The following is an 18,772-nucleotide window of genomic DNA, read 5'->3' as shown; positions in this document are numbered from 1 at the left end:
GGTTTGAGCTATAGGGAGAGGCTGAATAGGCTGGGGCTATTTTGCCGAAGTGTCAGAGGCTTATAGAACCTTATAGAAGTTTATAAAGTCATGAGGGGAGTGGACAGGGTGAATGGTCAAGGTCTTTTCCCCAGGGTAGGGGAGTCTAAAACTAGACAGCATAGGTTCAAGGTAAGAGGGGAAAGATTGAAAAGGATCTAAGGGGCTACTTTTTCACGCAGAGGGTGATGCATCTATGGAATGAACTGCCAGAAGAAGTGGGGGGAGGCTGGTACAATTACAACATTTAAAAGGCATCTGGATGAGTATATGAATAGGAAAGGTTTAGAGGGATATGGGCCAAATGCTGGCAAACGGAACTAAATTAATTTAGGATATCTGGTCGGTATGGGCAAGTTGGACTGAAGGGTCTATTTCTGTGCTGTACAGCTCTATGACTACTTTAAAAAGGGTTTCAATCTAGAAACTGTATACCATCTCATTGAAACAGTAGTCAAATTTCCTTTCATTTTGGACATATAATTCGATAGCTAATTTAAAACAAAACATACGCCTTCCAAACCCAGGATTAGTATCATCTACGAAGACAAGGGCAGTAGATAAATGGGAATATCAACGCCCGCAAGTTCCCAGCAAATCCACTTACCATCCTAACTTGGAAATAAATATTGCTGGGTCAAAATTCTGGAATTCCCTCCCTAGTGGTATTGTCGGTCTACTCACAGCACGTGGACTGCTGCGGTTCAAGAAAACAGCTCACCACCACTTTCTCAAGGGCAACCAGAGATGGGCAATAAATGCTGACCCAGTCAGTGATGCCCACATCCCAAGAGTGAATAAAAAAGCCATGTGACTGGCTTAATATAAACTTTGAACCAAAATGTCATCAATTCATGTTGAAGAGCTATATTGAAATTGCCCTTAATTTTCTTTGGAATCCTTACAAAAAAAAGGGTCACAGTGTAAAAGTAATGGTTGCATTTGGACAGAATCAATTATACAAATGGTTCACACTATAAACTGAGAAATCTTCTAATGCAGTGAAAGCTTTCCAGTGAAGTTTATTTTTCATTTAGCAGAAACATTGCACTCTTTGAAAATCTTTCTCTCCCATTAAGATGCAACTTACAACCTATCCATTTCATCATGCTGGCCTAATGTCTCATTCTTCACCTAGCTTTCAATTTTGGTTTGTTTTAAACAATCCTGTGAAACTCCACAGGCTGACCCAATACCTAAAAGATATTATATTCCAGCATATTGTTGTACTAACTCAGAAACATAGTTTCCGTCTGGTAGTGCAAAGGTAAATCCATTCACGTAAACTCATTTGTGGGTTACTTTAATCAAATTGCTAATGCATTTATAATGACTGCACTGAACTACTCATATGGGGATGTAGATGAGGTTTTTTGAACTGGCAGACAGGGACTCATGAGCCAACTCTTCATGCTTTTACTGTTTTTAGCCTGACACACTCCAGCTTCTTTTTGTGGGTTTCTAATCCTGCCACTGGAAGGAAGGAGACGACAAGGTGCAGGGCTGAATGAACACAGCAGGCCAAGCAGCATCATAGGAGCAGAGAGGCTCTGCCAATGTGGTATACAGCATCCGCTGTACCCGGTGTGGCTTCCTCTACATCAGGGAAACCAAGCGGAGGCTCGGGGACCGCTTTGCAGAACACCTACACTCGGTTCGCAATAAATAACTGCACCTCCCAGTCGCGAACCATTTCAACTCCCCCTCCCATTCCTCAGACGACATGTCCATCCTGGGCCTCCTGCAGTGCCACAACAATGCCACCTGAAGGTTGCAGGAACAGCAACTCATATTCCGCTTGGGAACCCTGCAGCCCAATGGTATCAATGTGGATTTCACAAGTTTCAAAATCTCCCCTCCCCCTACCGCATCCCAAAACCAGTCCAGCTCGTCCCTGCCTCCCTAACCTGTTCTTCCTCCCACCTATCCCCTCCTCCCACCTCAAGCCGCACCTCCATCTCCTACCGACCAACCTCATCCCGCCCCCTTGACCTGTCCGTCCTCCCTGGACTGACCTATCCCCTTCCTAACTCCCTACCTACACTCACCTTTACTGGCTCCATCCCCGCCTCTTCGACCTGTTTGTTTCCTCTCCACCTATCCTCTCCTCTATCCATCTTCTATCCGCCTCCCACTCTCTCCCTATTTATTTCAGAACCCCCTTCCCCTCTCCCTTTTCTGATGAAGGGTCTAGGCCCGAAACGTAAAAAAAAAGCCTCTCTGCTCCTATGATGCTGCTTGGCCTGCTGTGTTCATCCAGCCCTGCACCTTGTTGTCTTGCATTTTAAAATGTCATTCTTAACAGATATGTTTTTCCTTCCTGCTTTGGTTTAGTTAATCTGAAGTAACATTATCAGTGTGCCTGTGTCCGCATGCTCTTTATTATGTTCTAGCTTTATTGTCAAAGATCTCATTGACACTTTGCAAAGATGCTGGTGCTTTCAGTGCTACCAAAGGGGTTTTATTTGACAGTTTCATGAGTGATTGGATCTAGATAGGCCTGAACTTGTATCTGCTTTAATCTTGCAATTCAACTAGAATTTACATGCTCAGTGATGCAGAAAATGTTGTTAGTTGTTTTGTTCAAGAAACACCCATGATAAAGCAGTCGAGCCCTTATGTATTTGCTCATTTTACCTTTATAAACAGGTTGTCCCTAAATCACAACTCACACCACATAGAAGAACAGGATAATTCCCCCTATCATGACTTTGACAATTATCAGCATTCCTTTATTGTCATTTGCTCAAATTCTTTGAAGTGCCTCCCTAACTCTGTGGATTAGCTGCAGCATATGTACTGTAGTGGTTCAGGAAGAAGACTGTCTCAAGAGTAACTAGGGCTAGACAATATTTGCTGACTTTTCTGGTGACACCCCTTATTTGCAAAATAATAAAAACACTTAGCAGGAAGAAATATAAGTGACTGAGATATGTTACGCTGCATATTGTTTAAAAGACAAAGAGTAGCAAACTGTAATGTAAAGCCATAGGCAGGTTCTGATAATGTTTATTGAACATTTTGAACTTTTATTGTTTATTGAACTTTTGAACATCTAGGAGATATTGGCAATAAACTGCCACTGGCAGATCTCCACTCTTTCACTGGAAGAAAAACTATGAAAGCCCAAGAAAGATGGCTTTAAAAGATTCAACAAAAAATGTGCATTTCTTTGGGATTTCTGAGGTTTTTCCCAACCAAGGGGGGAATCCCTTACAGAATCGTTAAGTGGGCGTATCACACCAACATTTCAAGGGAGTATGTACTCATGAGGAACAAAATGGCATTCTATGAAGTACCATTTAGAAATTAATCGTAGCTTTATATTTGCTTGAAAAGATGGATGTGCTGAGATTTTGATAGTTTGACCCATCAGTCTAGCTAAGGAATGGGAGGGGCTTAGTCCTTTGAAATTGTCTGACTCCGGTTCAGAAAGGATTTTATTCTCTTTGAAGTACAGTTCAAACTTTCCAGCCCCGATCAGTTAATCCAATTCTTCATAGTGACTTCTCACTCCAGTTTATTCTTTCCTCTCAAGTTCGTTTCTTTCACCTCTATTTGACTGCCTTTTCTTTATTTTGTCTCTTGAATTTGGAAACATAGAAAATAGGAGCAGGAGTAGACCTTTCAGCCCATTACTCCCTTTCCCCATAGATGATCCTCCATCTCAGTATGAATTGCAGAGCAGACTCAATGAGCTAAATGGCCTACTTGTGCTCCTAGTCTTATGGTCTCTCTCTCTGTCTCAATTTCCCACTTTCTCTCCCCCCACCCCATACTCCTCGACACCTTATCTCTATCCTTTCCCTTTTTAGACAGGGGATTTCCTACCCACTCTAATTAGTGAGTTTCTTCAATTGTGTGAACAGTTCAGCAGAATACCAGTCAGTTTATCATAAAGTGATCAAATTGTCTTCTCTCTGCACGACTAATAAATAACAATGGTGTGATGATTAAGAGACACTAGGCACTAACACGTGCGTACTGGGTTAAATGATTTCCTTTTGTGCTGTGAGATCTATATGTTTCAAAAACTAAGGGTTAATAATGTACAGGATTATATGACAATTCAATTCACTGCACAACCTCTTTAAATGATAGTTGCCATTAGACTACTTGTAGTATCTACTAATGAGTCATTTGATCTCCCATAAATCTGTCATTTATTAAAAGTTTCGTTAATTTGCTTGTTAATGGTTAATGTTTTACAATTTTCAACAAAATTTCATCAATTGATGGAAACTGTCAGAGCCAAAAGTTATTGGATATCCTGGAGGAATTTGCAACTTCCAAGAAACAATTTGTCCTTCTCATTCATGGAATTTGTCTTTGAAATTGAGACTTCTGATGTCCACTGTACCTGTTAACTGAAGCATCAAGATTTCATACATGGAACCGATGATGGAAAGGCAGAAAGAATCCTTTTCTTGTGAAGTGAAAGGGAGATACAGCACTGTCCTGGGTGGGGAGGTAGGGGTTAGAGGTGGAATCAACTTTTTGAGTCACAGTAATTCTGTATGTGTTAGCTGGTCAGCTACGGCTGTCTACCTGTACTTCAGTTTCAATTTTCTTCAAAGGATTCTTTTCTAAAGGTGCTAGCTTATTAAATAAAGGGTCAAGGTTTGCCATCACCTTTAGAAATTAATACTCACAAAGGCTGAGCATGTGATGGAGTACTGATTGGGTGGTATCAAATTTTGAAGACAAAAGTAATCGAGGTTCAAGACTGAAAAAGACACAAAATTTCAGGGTTGAAGCAATTCTCTGCTGAGTCTCATGGAACAGATGGCATAATTTTGTGAATAAAAACCTGCATCAAGCCAATCAGCAGCACGTAGCAAAAAATCATGGACAGGATATCTGTAAATGTGCTATGAATAAGCAAACAAACAAAACTCCCCACCAGTAGTATATATCAAATTAAATTTTTCATTTCAATATAATGAGTTGTTGGAAAGTAAATTGGAGCATAGGAGGAATATGAATACAGTTTGGAACAGGAGATATGGAGAAAAAAATATTATGAGAGAAGTTGGGGCCTAGGAGAAGACAAAAATGTTGTATATTCAACTTTTTCTCCACTTATGATGCCTTGAAGTGCAGTGGCTTTCCATACGGGAGGAGCAATCAAGTTTTCAGCTCAGTTGGGATTTGTGGAAGCTGGGTTATTAATTTGTAAAGATATGTTCACTATGAGACAGGGAGCTAAACACCTTGGAGGGAGCTTTAATAATAGAGGTGATGGGGTGACATTAAAGCCAACATGGTTGATAGATCAAGAGAGACCATTGTTGGTGCAATAAGATTAATAAGCAATACTTAATAAGTACGTTTATATGATGATGTCATATGACTACGCTTATTAGCAGATGGATACATTACTTTTTGGAAAAGCAAACTGGAACATTCACACTGAAATGTGGACTCCAGGAAAGTCATGTGACATCTTTTGTGGTTTCTGGAGAATAAGAAAAGACATGTCTTAACATATTTCTGGGATATTAGTATGACATTCCCAGCTATTGATTAACTATCCATTACCATTTCAATGGAAGAAATTTAAAGTGGTAATGGTTGCAAGGGCTACATGTAAATGAGACTTTAGATTAAGTTATTCAGAAGGATAATCATAGGTGGAATGGTGGTGAGGAATCAAACATTTCCTTAGTGTGTGTCAAATTAACTTACTGTGTGAGCAATGGAATACATCAATACAATCATCACATGACTGAAACTGGCTAGAGAGAGAGAGCCAATACATTATTTATCCATTCGGACAGTCCAGTGAGTCACTTTGAGATACAAAGGCTAGAAGGAAGCCATGTGTCACTCAGCAGAAATATGGTTTATCCTCAATGACACCTTAAGCAGAGAAGAGAGGCTTATTCATCTTACCGATTATGTTTTTTTACCACAGGAGCTCAGACATAATTATAACTGAAACAGCCAGATATTTCCAACTCCATTGTTCACATGCATTCAGGAGAGAATCCTTCAGCTTTGCCACATTTAACATAGAAACGAGGAACAGGAGTCAGCCATTTGACCCCTGTGCCACCATTAAATACTGTGGCTTATTCTCTATCTCAGTGCCATAGCCCCAATTTTTCTGCATACTCATTGGTGCCTTTAATATCTAAGGAAAATAATCTCTTTATTGAACATGGGATAACACAGTGTGGAGCTGGAGGAACACAGCAGGTCAGGCAGTATCAGAGGAGCAGGAAAGCTGACACCCAGCCTCTACAGCCTTTTATTGTAGCAGATTCCACAGCTTGACCACCCTCTGAGTGAAGAAATATTTCCTGATCTCAGTCCTAAACAGTCTACCCCATGTCCTGAGACTGTGACCCCAGGTTCTAGACTCCCCAACCAGGGGAAACCTAGTGCCTCTATCTAGTCTGTCCCAGCCTGTCAGAATTTTATACATTTCATTCAGATTCCCTTTTATCTTTCTAAATTCTAGTGAATACAGACTCAATTGAACCAATCTTACTTCATATGACATCACCAGTGTCAGCCAAGTGAACTTCTGTTGCATTCCCTTTCTGATAAAGTATATCCTGTCGTAGGAGGGGAGTTCAAAATCACACACAATATTCCAGGCATGGTCTCACCAAAGCCTGTAGAACTGCAGTAAGATATTCCTCCTTCAGAACTTCAGAACTTACAGTGAAGGCCAATACACCGTTTGTCTTTTCAACTGCTTACTGGATCTGCCCATTGATTTTCATTGCCTGTTACACAAGGAATCCCGGATCTATTTGTACCTCCACATTTCCCAATAGATCACCATTTTAACACTGAAGTGTGTAATTTCACAATTATCCAGGTTGCACTGCATTTGTATAAAAATCAGAAATTGCTGGAAAAACCCAGCAGGTATGCTGGGAGAAGCAGAGTTAACATTTCAAGTCCAGTGGTGTTTCTTCATAACCGGATTCAAAACATTAATTCTGCTTTTTCCCCACAGATGCTGCCAGATGTGCTCAGTTTCTCCATCAATTTCCGTTTTTGTTTCAGAACTTCAGTGTTTACAGTTATTTGTTTTGTTATACTGCATCTGTCACGTGTTTGTCCACATACTTAACTTGTCTGGATTGCTCTGAAACCCCTTTGCATCCATCTCACAGCTCACAATCCACCTAGTTTCTGTCATCAGCAAACACAGAAAAGTTGCATTTTGTTTCCTCGATCAAGTTGTTTATATGTATCATGAATAGCTGGGGCCCAAGCATTAATCCCTGCAGTAGCCCACTAGTCACTGCCTCTCTCCTGGAAAAATGCCCATAAAGAGCATGATCAATCTTCAAGGGGCCAAGCAGTGCAATAAACAAGCTGGACATAGCAAAGAGAAAATAGTGGAAATTATGCTTCAGACCATTCTGCTGGTCTTTGCACACTCACGGAACAGAGCTTTGTCATTCATAACAAGGGGACTTGCACTTTGTTATGAAATTACCAGTTGCAGTATTACTACTGGCTTCAATCACTCCACCAGTTAGCAATGTAATATTTGGTATGACCCCTGTTGTGGTCAAAATAGTATGTAATGCATTTGTCAGTACGGACTGTACATTCAACTTCTCCACAGAATAGCATGGACATGTAACTTGCACAATGTAGCCACAGTGTTGCATTTGCCAAAGTAAAGAGGCCACTGCTGGCAGTCATGTTTTATGAGGCCTTTGAGACATGTGAGTGTGGCAAGGATTCCAATTGTATGATCCTTCATGAATTTGACTCTGGTGAGATATGGATATGCATGAGCCTCAGTGAAAGATTGTAAAGTTGTGAGAGGGCTAGCATGTGTGAATGATAAGGAAGGAATGATTTGACACATTACATTTTCTGACCTGTGCTTTGTACATGCTACATAGTCCTGTCATTTAGTCTAACCTTAACATATGCCTAAGAGCATGCCACCCATTCCTGAGTGTTGCCATTACCGTAGCTTATACCTCTTCTATCTTTAGCAGAAAGGTCTGGAGCACCAAATAGAACTAGTCTTGTTTACCCAACTCCTGCAGCACGTTTTCTATTTAATCAACTACAAAACAAAAGATCAGCTTTTATTTCACACCTGCATGGCTTGTCCTTTTATCCTGATTAAACCTTTCTTGCATTTGGCTGAAAAGTAAATCACTTTATCAGCATTTTAAAAAGCTCCATTTTTATCTCATAAATATAGTTACTTTCCTTTCAGTGGTTGATTTAATTTTGACACCATCCAGGATAAAGCAGTCCGCTTGATTGGAACAACATCCACGAACATCCCCTCCCTCCACCAACAACGCTCAGTAGCAGTGTGTACCATCTACAAAGTTGGAATGTGTCAGGGCTCTTTTTGTTATGTCGCCGGCTTAACTTTAAGAAAGAAACACATTTGAAGATAAAACTACTCTCACTGTGTTCCATTAGTATTTTCACCGGAATGACTGATTCGATGCTGAATATAGTTGAAAAATGGAAAGAAAAAGATACTGGCATGCAATTCCTTTTGAGAGCTTCTAGTCCTCTAGAGTCTATTTCAGATGGTCATTGCATTTTTCTTCCTCCAGGGAGGTGGGCATCGCTGGCTGGGCCTGCATTTATTACCTGTGCTTAGCTGTTCTTGAGAAAATGGTGGTGAGCTACCTTCTTAAACTGCGACAGTCAATGTGCTGTGGGTAGACCCACAATGCGGTTATGGAGGGAATTCCAGGATTTTGACCCAGCGACACTGAAGAAAAAGTGATATATTTCCAAGGTTGGATGTTGAGTGACTTGGAGGTGACCTTGTAGAGATTGCTGTTCCCATGTATTTCCTGCTCTTGTCCTTCTAGATGGAAATGGTCATGGGTTTGGAAGGTGCTGACTTAACATCTTCAGTGAATTTCTGCAGCCTTGTAGATGGTACACGCTGCTACTGAGCATTGTTGGTGGAGAGAGGGGATGTTTGTGCATGTCATTCTAATCAAGCGGGCTGCTTTGTCCTGGATGGTGACAAGCTTCTAAAGTGTTGTTGGGGCTGCACTCATCCAGGCAAGTGGGGAGTATTCCATCAGACTCCTGACTTGTGGCTTGTAGATGGTGGACAGCTTTGGGGAGTTAGAAGGTGAGTTAGTTGCCGTAGTGTTTCTAGATTATGACCTGCTCTTGTAACCACTGTGTTTACTTGGGGAGTCCAGTTAGTTGTTGGTCAATGGTAATTCCAAGGATGTTGACAGTAGGGAATTCAGTGATGGTAACACCATTGAAAGTCAAGGGGCAATGACCAGCTTGTCTCTTATGGAAGATGGTTATCACACAGCATTTGTGTGGCACAAATATTATTTGTCACTTGTCTGCCTAAGCCTAGATATTGTCCAGATCTTGTCACATTTGAACATGGACTGCTTCAGTACCTGAGGAGTTGTGAATGATGCTGAACATTGTGCAATCATTGGCGAACATCCCCATTTCTGACCTTATGATGGAGGGAATTATCATCGATGAAACAGTTGAAGATGGTTCAGCAAAGGACACTACCCTGAGGAACTGAGGCCAATTTTTTGGACACTGTAGACAACTAAGTTACCTGGTTCATTTCTACATGGGCAGTACACTGCCAGCAGCACTTTCTTTTAAATCCCTACTCAAATGAATATCTGCTTTTTCTGTTTCAGTGCAAGCCTTCCCTCAGATGTGCAGTTCATTTTCGGTTTGCCCCTTCGCCCAGAGTCTGAGCAGCTATTCACAGGACAGGAGCGGAGCCTGTCTCTCACAATCATCCAGTACATTGCCAACTTTGTCAAATCGGGGTAAGTTTTGTTTCACAATTGGCACAATATCAGTGGATAATAAGTGTCAATCAGACAGAGAGTGTGCGTACAAAAAGAAACAGAGAGAGAGAGAAAATCCACAGAGAAGGAAAGGCAAAGTGAAGGGTAGAGGAAGAGAGGGAGAGTCGAAGAAAGTGACATAGTAAAATTGATATTGTCCTTCAAAGAGGAAAATTCCAATGGTTCTGAAATGATGCGAACTATCAGCCACTAATATATTCATCTGAAACTTTTTGTTACTTTAAACAAACTTTTTAATCAATTTAACCAACTCCTCTTTTCAAATGTTTCGTTCATATCTTTTCCCTCCTGTGAAGTGCCTTTTGATATTTCTTATGTGAGATTTACAATATAAGCACAATATTTTATTGTGAATTCAATGTTACCATCGATAATATTGTTAAAAATCTTTTGCCAGTATGCTTTTCCTGTTAATGTCTTCCAATATAAATTACAATGGCAGTATTTATAATGGACACTGTCTGCGTATAGTTGTCACACCCCTTAAGTATAGTGTCTGACCTGTGGTCAAAATAAAATGTCTTAGGCTTTGTCCATACTGTTAAGAAACACTTGCCTTTGGCTGCACATTTATCATACAACAAGAGCCCCAGTTCAATAAATCTATCCAATAATTATAGTTTCATTCTGATGAAGGAGATAGAGGGTAATTTTCATTCACACAAGATGACACAGCTTTGAATTCCTGATGTGTGTGGCCAGTCAGTAAGAATTTAAAATGATAATGCAAGCTCAGTAATTCATTTCTGCCTTCCATCATGAAGTCTTTTCCAAACTTTTTTTCAGCAACCCCAACTATCCCTTCGTCTTCTCCAGGAAGTCTGCTAGTGAGGCTCTACCTCCATGGCCTCGTTTCTTAGACAGCACCGATGGCAGTAACTACAAAGAATTTGCATCTGCCCTCAAAAATAAGAAAGGATTGAAGACTGCAGAATGTTCTTTCTGGAATGATTATGTTGAGATGTTCTTGGCATCCACGGGTAAGCATAAGTACACAGTCTGCTCTTTCCATCATTTGGATGAGACTTCCCTTAACTGAAACCCCATCAACTGGTCTTAATATCCCAGATCATTACTCAAAGAAAAACAGAGGGTCATCACTTGTTGTCCTGAGCAGCATTTATGCCTCACCCAACTAAACAAACTAAAACAGATATAGATGTAGGGACCATCATTAAATTTGCAGATCAAACAAAACTGAATGTGATTGACATTGAGGGAAAAAGAACTGTAGGAAGCAGGAAATGTCATGGATTGGACAGATTAGCAGAAAAGTGATGGATCAAGTTCAATATGGAAAAGTGGGAGCTAATGCCTCTGTGGAGATTCACAAAGCAAGAAACACACAATAACTGGTGAGATATGAGACATATAGAGAAATAGAGGTGCCTTGGAAGGCACGCACCCATATCCCTAAAGGTAGCAGTACAAATTGGTAAGGTAGTTAAATCAGCAAACAATGTTTCTCCAAGAGATATTCCACCACCCATTCTGTGAAATTCCAGTAAATGTAGTCCTAACGGATTCCGTTTCTCTATGTACATCAGTGCTGCCATCCCAGGAATCAGTCTAGTAAACCTTTGTTGCACTCCCTCCATAGCCACAACATTGTTTTTTCGGATAAGGTGACCAAACTGCCCATAATGCCTTGGTGCAGTCCACCTTGTATATCATTGATAATGTTGTAGCTGTTCATCAATAGTGAAAGGATTGAATGTTGAATGCTTTGACCTGGATGGTGCCAAGCTTGTTGAATGTTGCTGGAGGTGCACTCATCCCAACAAGTTATGCACAGTCCTCATTTAGGCCTTGTAGGCAATAAGGAGACAGGAGGTGAGTTTCTTACCACATACTTCATAGACCCTGACCTGCTTTTACATAGAAACGTGCAAAATAGGAGACAACATAGACTATTCAGCCTCTCGTACTTCTGCCACCATTTACTAAGATCGTAGCTGATATGTTTGCATTTTGTATTCACATCTCCATCTATTTGTGATAACTTTTCATTACCTTACCTTACAAGAATCTACCTACCCTGTGTCTTTAAACTAATCAATGATCCTACTTCCACCACCTTCTGAGGCAGAATTCCAAAGTCGCACAACCTTCTGAGAGAAAAAAATTATCGTCATCACTCTCTTAAGAGGGCAACCCCTAATTTTTAAACAGCGCCACCTAATTCTGGACTCACCCACAAGTAGAAACATTCTTTCCACATCCATCTTTTCAAACTGTACAGGATCTTATAAACGTCAATAAAACACCCCTCACTCTTCTGTATTCCACTGAAGGGAAGCCCAGTCCGACAACCCAGCCTCATAACATATTTGAAATGGAACAATAAAATGAGCTCACTTTCCTCAATGGAAAAATTTGGAGATCGCTAAAGTGCTTCTCTACGGCTATCTACTACAAAACAATCTCCATTGATCAGGGCAAGTATTGCGATTCTACAGCTCCACGCCCTATAAACAAAGCAAAGTGCAGCACTGATGTGCAGAGGTTAACTGTAAATGGGTCAGAGAAGTGCCATGAATTGATGATGATGATGCAGTGAGGCTGTTATATGTCAGATGCCTATTTCTGTGGACATGGGGTACATGTGCCTGCTGCCTGTGAAGTACATCCTGAGACATTGGTGCCAGGTGTCCAAGGTAGAGGGCTGAAGGAATCTTCAGGAGCCCGCTCTTTGACTTTCACATCAGGAATTCTCAGTGTCTTGTTTCTATCCAGCAGGTGGCAGAATGGAAGCCTGCATGTTAATGAAGTGATATTAGGTAGTAATGAATGTGATCATGAGCGATAATTCCTGTTAATAGGCCTCTTGCTATTTACTGGTGAGAACCTCTTCTCAATGTCTGGGACTTGGTTTGAAAATGTGACTTTTTGATCTCAATGCTGAGAAGGCCCTCACTGACACCTCACCCATTTTCCCACCATAGCTCACATCATTCAGGACCTGGGAAAATTCCGCTCTGTGTGGAAATTCGAGGAGATGGTGATGCGCAGTGATAATGTCAATAGTAATTCAAAGGCCAAGGCTAGTGCTGTAGATCATGTGCTGAAATCACACTATAGTAGCTGGCAGAATTTAAATTAATGACTAAGAAATGATTGCTGATTATTGCAAAACCCCATCTGCTTCACTAATATTCTCGACGGAAGGAAATCTGCTTTCCTTACTTGGTTTGGCCTATGTGTCATTCCAAACCAACACAATGGGGTGAAGTCTTTTAGAAATGGTCTAGCAAGCCAAAGTTCAAAGGCAATCAAGGATAGGCAACAAATATCAACCTTGTCTGTGATGTCCATATCCAATGAAGAAATAAAAAAAAGTGAGTGAAGACAGGAGTGCCCTCTTCGTGAAGCTCTATGTGGTCAAATATAATTCTTCAACGTTAACATCCATATTTTGATAAGCAAGTTGAATGTAATTTGTTGATCATACAACTTTAGCCTACTTAGAGTCAATATCTACATGGAATGAAGAGAGATGAAGATGAAGATGATAGAAAATTTACACATTAAGACACTTTAGATCTATGCATTTGTTTAAGTAATTAACTGAAACACTTGAGGTAAACACAGCCTTCCAGCCTTTCTTCTCAGACATGACTGCTTCTATTAAGAGCTTCACACCTCCTGATGAAAAAATGTACTGCATATTTTTTCAGCATGTTTTCTTTGAGGATTCACACAGATGTCAGATTACAAAAACCCGAGACGATTTAAGGGACAGACAGCTTCCTTTTGTTCCCTTTGGTTTTTCTGTTTATACTTTTAAGGTGAAAAAGAAAAGATTATTCTCAACTTTTCAGAGTTAATTGTGTTTTTGCAAAGGACAGATCGTGTTTCTGAAGCCCTCTTGCCAATCCCATTGATTTATGCTGCAAGATGATATAATGTACCGGAGCACTATGCTCTCTGGTACTATACTCAAAGTATTTGCTCTTAGTTTTGACTATTGATAAAGGGAAATGTCAAAAAGCGCATTAATCATGATGAACCCCATCTTGTTTCAACTGAATGTGAAAAAAATAGTTATTTTTGTCTAGGTCAGTTCAGAAAACGAAAGCATTAGAAACAAAGGTTCAAATGGAATCTAAATATAGTACAAATGAATTGACATGCCTTGATTCCGTGATAAATGGCAGGGTTGCTTTACGGCCATTAATAAATTGACTTCAGCGACTAAGTGGTAAATCTATAGAACAAGGTCCTCAGGAAGAGATAAAATAGTTAGTTAAACTCTGTTTACTCTCAACAGATGCTGTCAGACCTGCTGAGTTTTTCAAGCAATTTCTGACTTTGTCACAAAATAGTTTTTTTAAATTCATTCAGGAGATACACAATGGTAGATTCAAGGATGTTGATTGAAAATTAGAAAGATTGGACTCAGAAATCTGCATCAGCAACTTGAAAAATTAGATGTGATGTGTATAACATGTTTGGGACTGGCAAGTGGGCTTAGCATTCACAACAATTTCCAATACTCGGGGTTTGTCTATCTGCCCGTCTCATAAACCAATTGACAAGGATTGATTTCTGTGATTAGTAACTAACTTAGTGCATCTTAATTTCCCATGTTCTCTTCGAAGTAGCATCAGCTTCCTCTTTGCACACATGCTCAATGCGCCAATTCAAAACTTTTGTAGCAGCGGGCAAATGCAGCAAAAATACTCCACAATCTGCAAAATTAGTCAGACAGATGTCCATCATTAATGTACAATTTCATACAAACATTTTCTCCTTCCTTCACCTCCACTTACATCAATAGGAGCAGAAGAATTGTCTTGTATGGAGTGTTTGATCCCTTCAGCAACAATATTGATCCTGTTTCTAATTAGATTTTTATTCAACTCTATTTTTAAGGTATTACTCGACTCAGCCTCAGCAATTTCTCTTCAATGCCTCTCTCTTTCAGCTCAGGCACATCTCTCTAAAGCTCAAAACCTCTTATCAATAATGATTTAATCCAACCCCTGTCTTGGCACTCTCCCATTCTAGTTCAAGCTTGCTGACGCTGTTGCACTTATAAAACATTTTGAAATGTTTCTGTCCATGAAGGTGCTGCATAAGTATTTATTGTGATCTTGGGAGGCTGTTCTATATGGTCACTTACTCCATAAGAATTTCCAATCTTTGACTTTACTTGAGACTTCCTTTTTACAGGGACAGTGTTGGCTCAGAGTCTATGAGTGTAACGTATCTGTAGGAGGTGTAATTGGGGCAATGTGTGGTAAGTTGTGTGATCATTTTAATAGTTACTTTATCCAGGAGTTAGACTAGGTTTTATAATGTTCTAAATTTTCCAGGGCAACTTTTAACAACTGCAGAGGATTCCTCTAAATTCTCAGATTTAAATGGATAGTTTTGGACTGTTCTAATCATATGGGAATTACCCATTGGAATCTTCAAATCTCCAGGCAATTCCCTCGGACTCTACCACATCGGGGTCTTCACAGGGTCTCGACAATACAACTCCCTTAAAATGTTGCAGAAATGACTATCTGTAATAACTGTGACTCTCAAATATTTTTCTGCATTCAGGTTTTATTTTCACCTATATATGAGATCATTGTAAGTGGTCAGTGCAAATTATCAGTTACCGATCAACAATGGTGCCCGCATTGTGTGCCTGAGAACCATTAACTGACCCTCTCTTGATAGTATTTGTATTCTGCCTGTGACTTAAACATGTATTTTATCTTTCAGGTGATGTCAGTGAGAATAATCTGAGCAGAGATCAACATGGCCAAGTCTTCCCGTCATCAGTCACTCAAACACAACCGCAACCAGCAAAGGAAGTTTACAATTAAGATGAAAATATCTCCACTGCAGATGATTTCAAATGCTAATTCTGATATGTCTTAGAAACATTTAATGGAAATTGCAGAAAAGAAAATAGTAAAATAAAGCATCCATTATAAAAATAAATATGGTTACAGTCTAGATCTTGTGTCAGCACTGACCTCAATTACGTCAAGTTCATCCGTGGTAAGATTTATCATTGCTGAACCTACTCAGTGACTAGCTTCTTCATTCTTTAGATTTCATCTGCATAGAGCCCTATTACAACTTATTGGTCATTTAATTAATATGTGGCATGCAATAAATATTAAACTTTGTGCATTTGTACAGGTAGTTAATATCAGGAAGAACTGGGATTAAATAATGCATGATGAATCATCACAGCTCTCAGCTAAGGGGCTGAGACCAGTAATACATGTTCATGTGTATGAAGGAGATTTCTCTGTGTGGCAGCATACAGTACTTATTGCATTAGCTTGGAGACAGTCTATCTGCTGCTGGTAGATGCATTTTCAGTTCATGCATCTGATAAAATTATTTAAGATAAGAACATAACAAATACACCAGCAATTGGCATCGCTCATTTGATTCCTCAAGCTTGCTCTGCCATTCAAAAAGAACATAGCTGTCCTGATCTTAGCTTCACTGCCAATTCCCTGATTTTATTTCTCCCATGTCCTTCCACATCCTTGTAGTTAAAGAAGTTGTCTATTTTGAACCTCAATGATCCAGCCTCCACAGGTCCCTAAGGCTGAGAAGAACTATCTTTAGCCATTTTATAAGTCAGTAAACATGTTTACACTCCTGGTTCAGCGGATCTCTGTACATGTTTCTTTTACCCAGAATATGGAAGTTTAAATGTTGCATACTTGCTAGTCTATATGTACAGCTGTCAGTGTATTATGTGGGTGCAATTGTGCACACAGATAGTCGGAAACGCTGATAACAGGTTTCAGAACAACATAGCAAGCAAACCGCATGAGAGTTGAAAACATAACTAAATAAGTCAAAACTGTTGGAAAGTACATAATGGAAAAACAATTTATGTTTATAAATCACTGAACTGGCCACCAGTTGTTTTCTTTGTGAATTCCTTTATCATTGATAGCATTTTCAATGCAAGGAAACTATTTTTACATTTCTCACACGCCGTCATTGCTAGGTTGGGTGCAACACAGAGTGTGCCTTAAGGCATTCTTATTTCTGTTGGAAATTCTGAAAACCAATGTGTTTTGAATCAGTCTCTATTTCAGTACAGGATAGCACAGATGCTTTAAGGATGATTTAAGGAGAAGCTAGATGAGCATTTAGAAATATATAAAATAGGAGCATCTGGGCCTTTGAGCCTGCTCCACCATTCAATATGATCACGGCTGATCATCCAACTCTGTACCTTGTTGCCATTTTCTCCCTATAACCTTTGATCTATTTGGTTGTAAGAACTGTATCTAACTCTTTGAAAATGCTCAATGTTTTGCCCTCAACCATTTCCTGTGGCACAGAATTCCAGAGGCTCCCCATTCCCTGGATGAAAACCAACTCCTCATCTCAGTCCTAAGTGGCTGATCCTGTATCCTTAGACTGTGACCTCTGCTTCTGACTCCCCAATCATCAGAAACATTGATCCTGCATTCGCCCTGCCTAGTCCTGCGAGAATTTTATAGGTTTCTATGAGATCACTGCTATTTCACCACCACTAATGCCACCCCCACCCCCCCACACCATTCTTTTAAACTGTAATGAATACAGTACTAACTGGTCCAGTCTCTCTTCATACGTCAGTCCTGCCATCCCTGGAATCAGTCTGGTAAACCTTTGTTGCACTCCCTCCATTGCCAGAACATCTTTCCTCAGACAAGGAGACCAAAATTGTGCACAATACTCCATGTGTGGTCTCACCAAGGCCATCTCCAATTGTAGTAAGATATCCCTGCTCCAAAATGGGAATGCTTTTGCTCTGAAGACCAACAGACCATTTGCCTTCTTCATTGTACTTGCATGTTGACTTTCAGTGACTGGTGTACAAGGACTCCTAGGTCTCGATGCACCTCCCCCTTTTCCAATCTATCAATTTTCAGATAATAATCTGCCTTCCTGTTTTTGCTACCAAAGTGGAAAGAAGGAGACGATATGAAGGAGAAAGGATTAGAGCAGACTTGCCAACAGCCACATACAGCAAGGCGGTCAATGTGATTCTTGAGCCTATGTTTGAAATACTTTTGAAAGATTTTGAAATGAACTGTTCCTCCAGTGAGAGGCTAGATCTCTCCTTATACCTGCTTCTCATAGGCTCACCAACGAACCTATCAGCAGCAGATGCAGGAGGGAGGTGGCCTGTGAATGGAAGAGCAGCGAGTAGCATAATGTGGCACTTGCTGTAATGGATGGAGAGACTTTCAGAAGGACAATGTTCTGGCGTGGAATTAAATGACAGCCAGGCCTTAGGGGAAGGATGTGAGAGATGGAGTGGGCATGGGGCACTGCGAGGATGGGGGAGGTGACAGTTAAGCAGGCTGTCCTGAAATGGGGTCACAGAGGTGTTAGTTATTGAGAGACTCAGGGAAGGGATAAGTGAGTGATTGGGGTAGGAGTTGAGTCAGTGACTGAGGGTGGGTGGGTGATTTGAGGGGAGTGAATTGATCGAGTGATGATTGACAGGAGGGTGTGACTGTTGAGACTGGAGGTTGAGTGAGTGAGTGACTCTGGGTCTAGGTGTGAGAGTGACTGGGGAGTTGGTTGGGCGAATGGATAAGAGAGTGAGTGAATTACCTGGGAGTTGGCAGATGAGTGACTAGGGGCTGGGTGGGTGAGTGAGCAAGCCAAAATTACCTATCCATCCTCTCGTCCTCCTCGCCCTCCACCTCCCTTTCTTCCAATCCTTGCAAACACCTACTCAAACACCACACACAGGTAGTGGAGGCTGAAAGGAAATTCATTTCCACTCCCCACTCTCATGTGAATTCTGCCAAGGTCAGCTTGGATTGTAAATCACTAGGACTGAACCAAAGTCAGTGCTTACCTAAACCCAAATCATTAGCTCAGCCCCAGACTCTAGCCCTTTCTGACTGATCAAGAGTTGAGGCCAAGATGTTTTC

The 18,772-nt window shown here is 40.5% G+C and overlaps 1 long non-coding RNA gene across 1 annotated transcript; it reads left to right on the top strand.

Annotated features, from left to right (window-relative positions):
- The first annotated feature begins 9,689 nt into the window (after positions 1 to 9,689).
- Positions 9,690 to 15,818, top strand: LOC109911870. The gene is made up of 3 exons (XR_007261849.1): positions 9,690 to 9,821; positions 10,650 to 10,843; positions 15,582 to 15,818. It is a non-coding gene; the product is annotated as an uncharacterized LOC109911870 (long non-coding RNA).
- Positions 15,819 to 18,772: the final 2,954 nt, after the last annotated feature.

Source organism: Rhincodon typus, chromosome 4 (genome assembly GCF_021869965.1).
Source record: "Rhincodon typus isolate 14 chromosome 4, sRhiTyp1.1, whole genome shotgun sequence".
Classification (NCBI taxonomy): Eukaryota; Metazoa; Chordata; class Chondrichthyes; order Orectolobiformes; family Rhincodontidae; genus Rhincodon; species Rhincodon typus.
The sequence above is the reverse complement of the archived record's forward strand: the minus strand, read 5'-3'. Positions and strand labels throughout refer to the sequence as shown.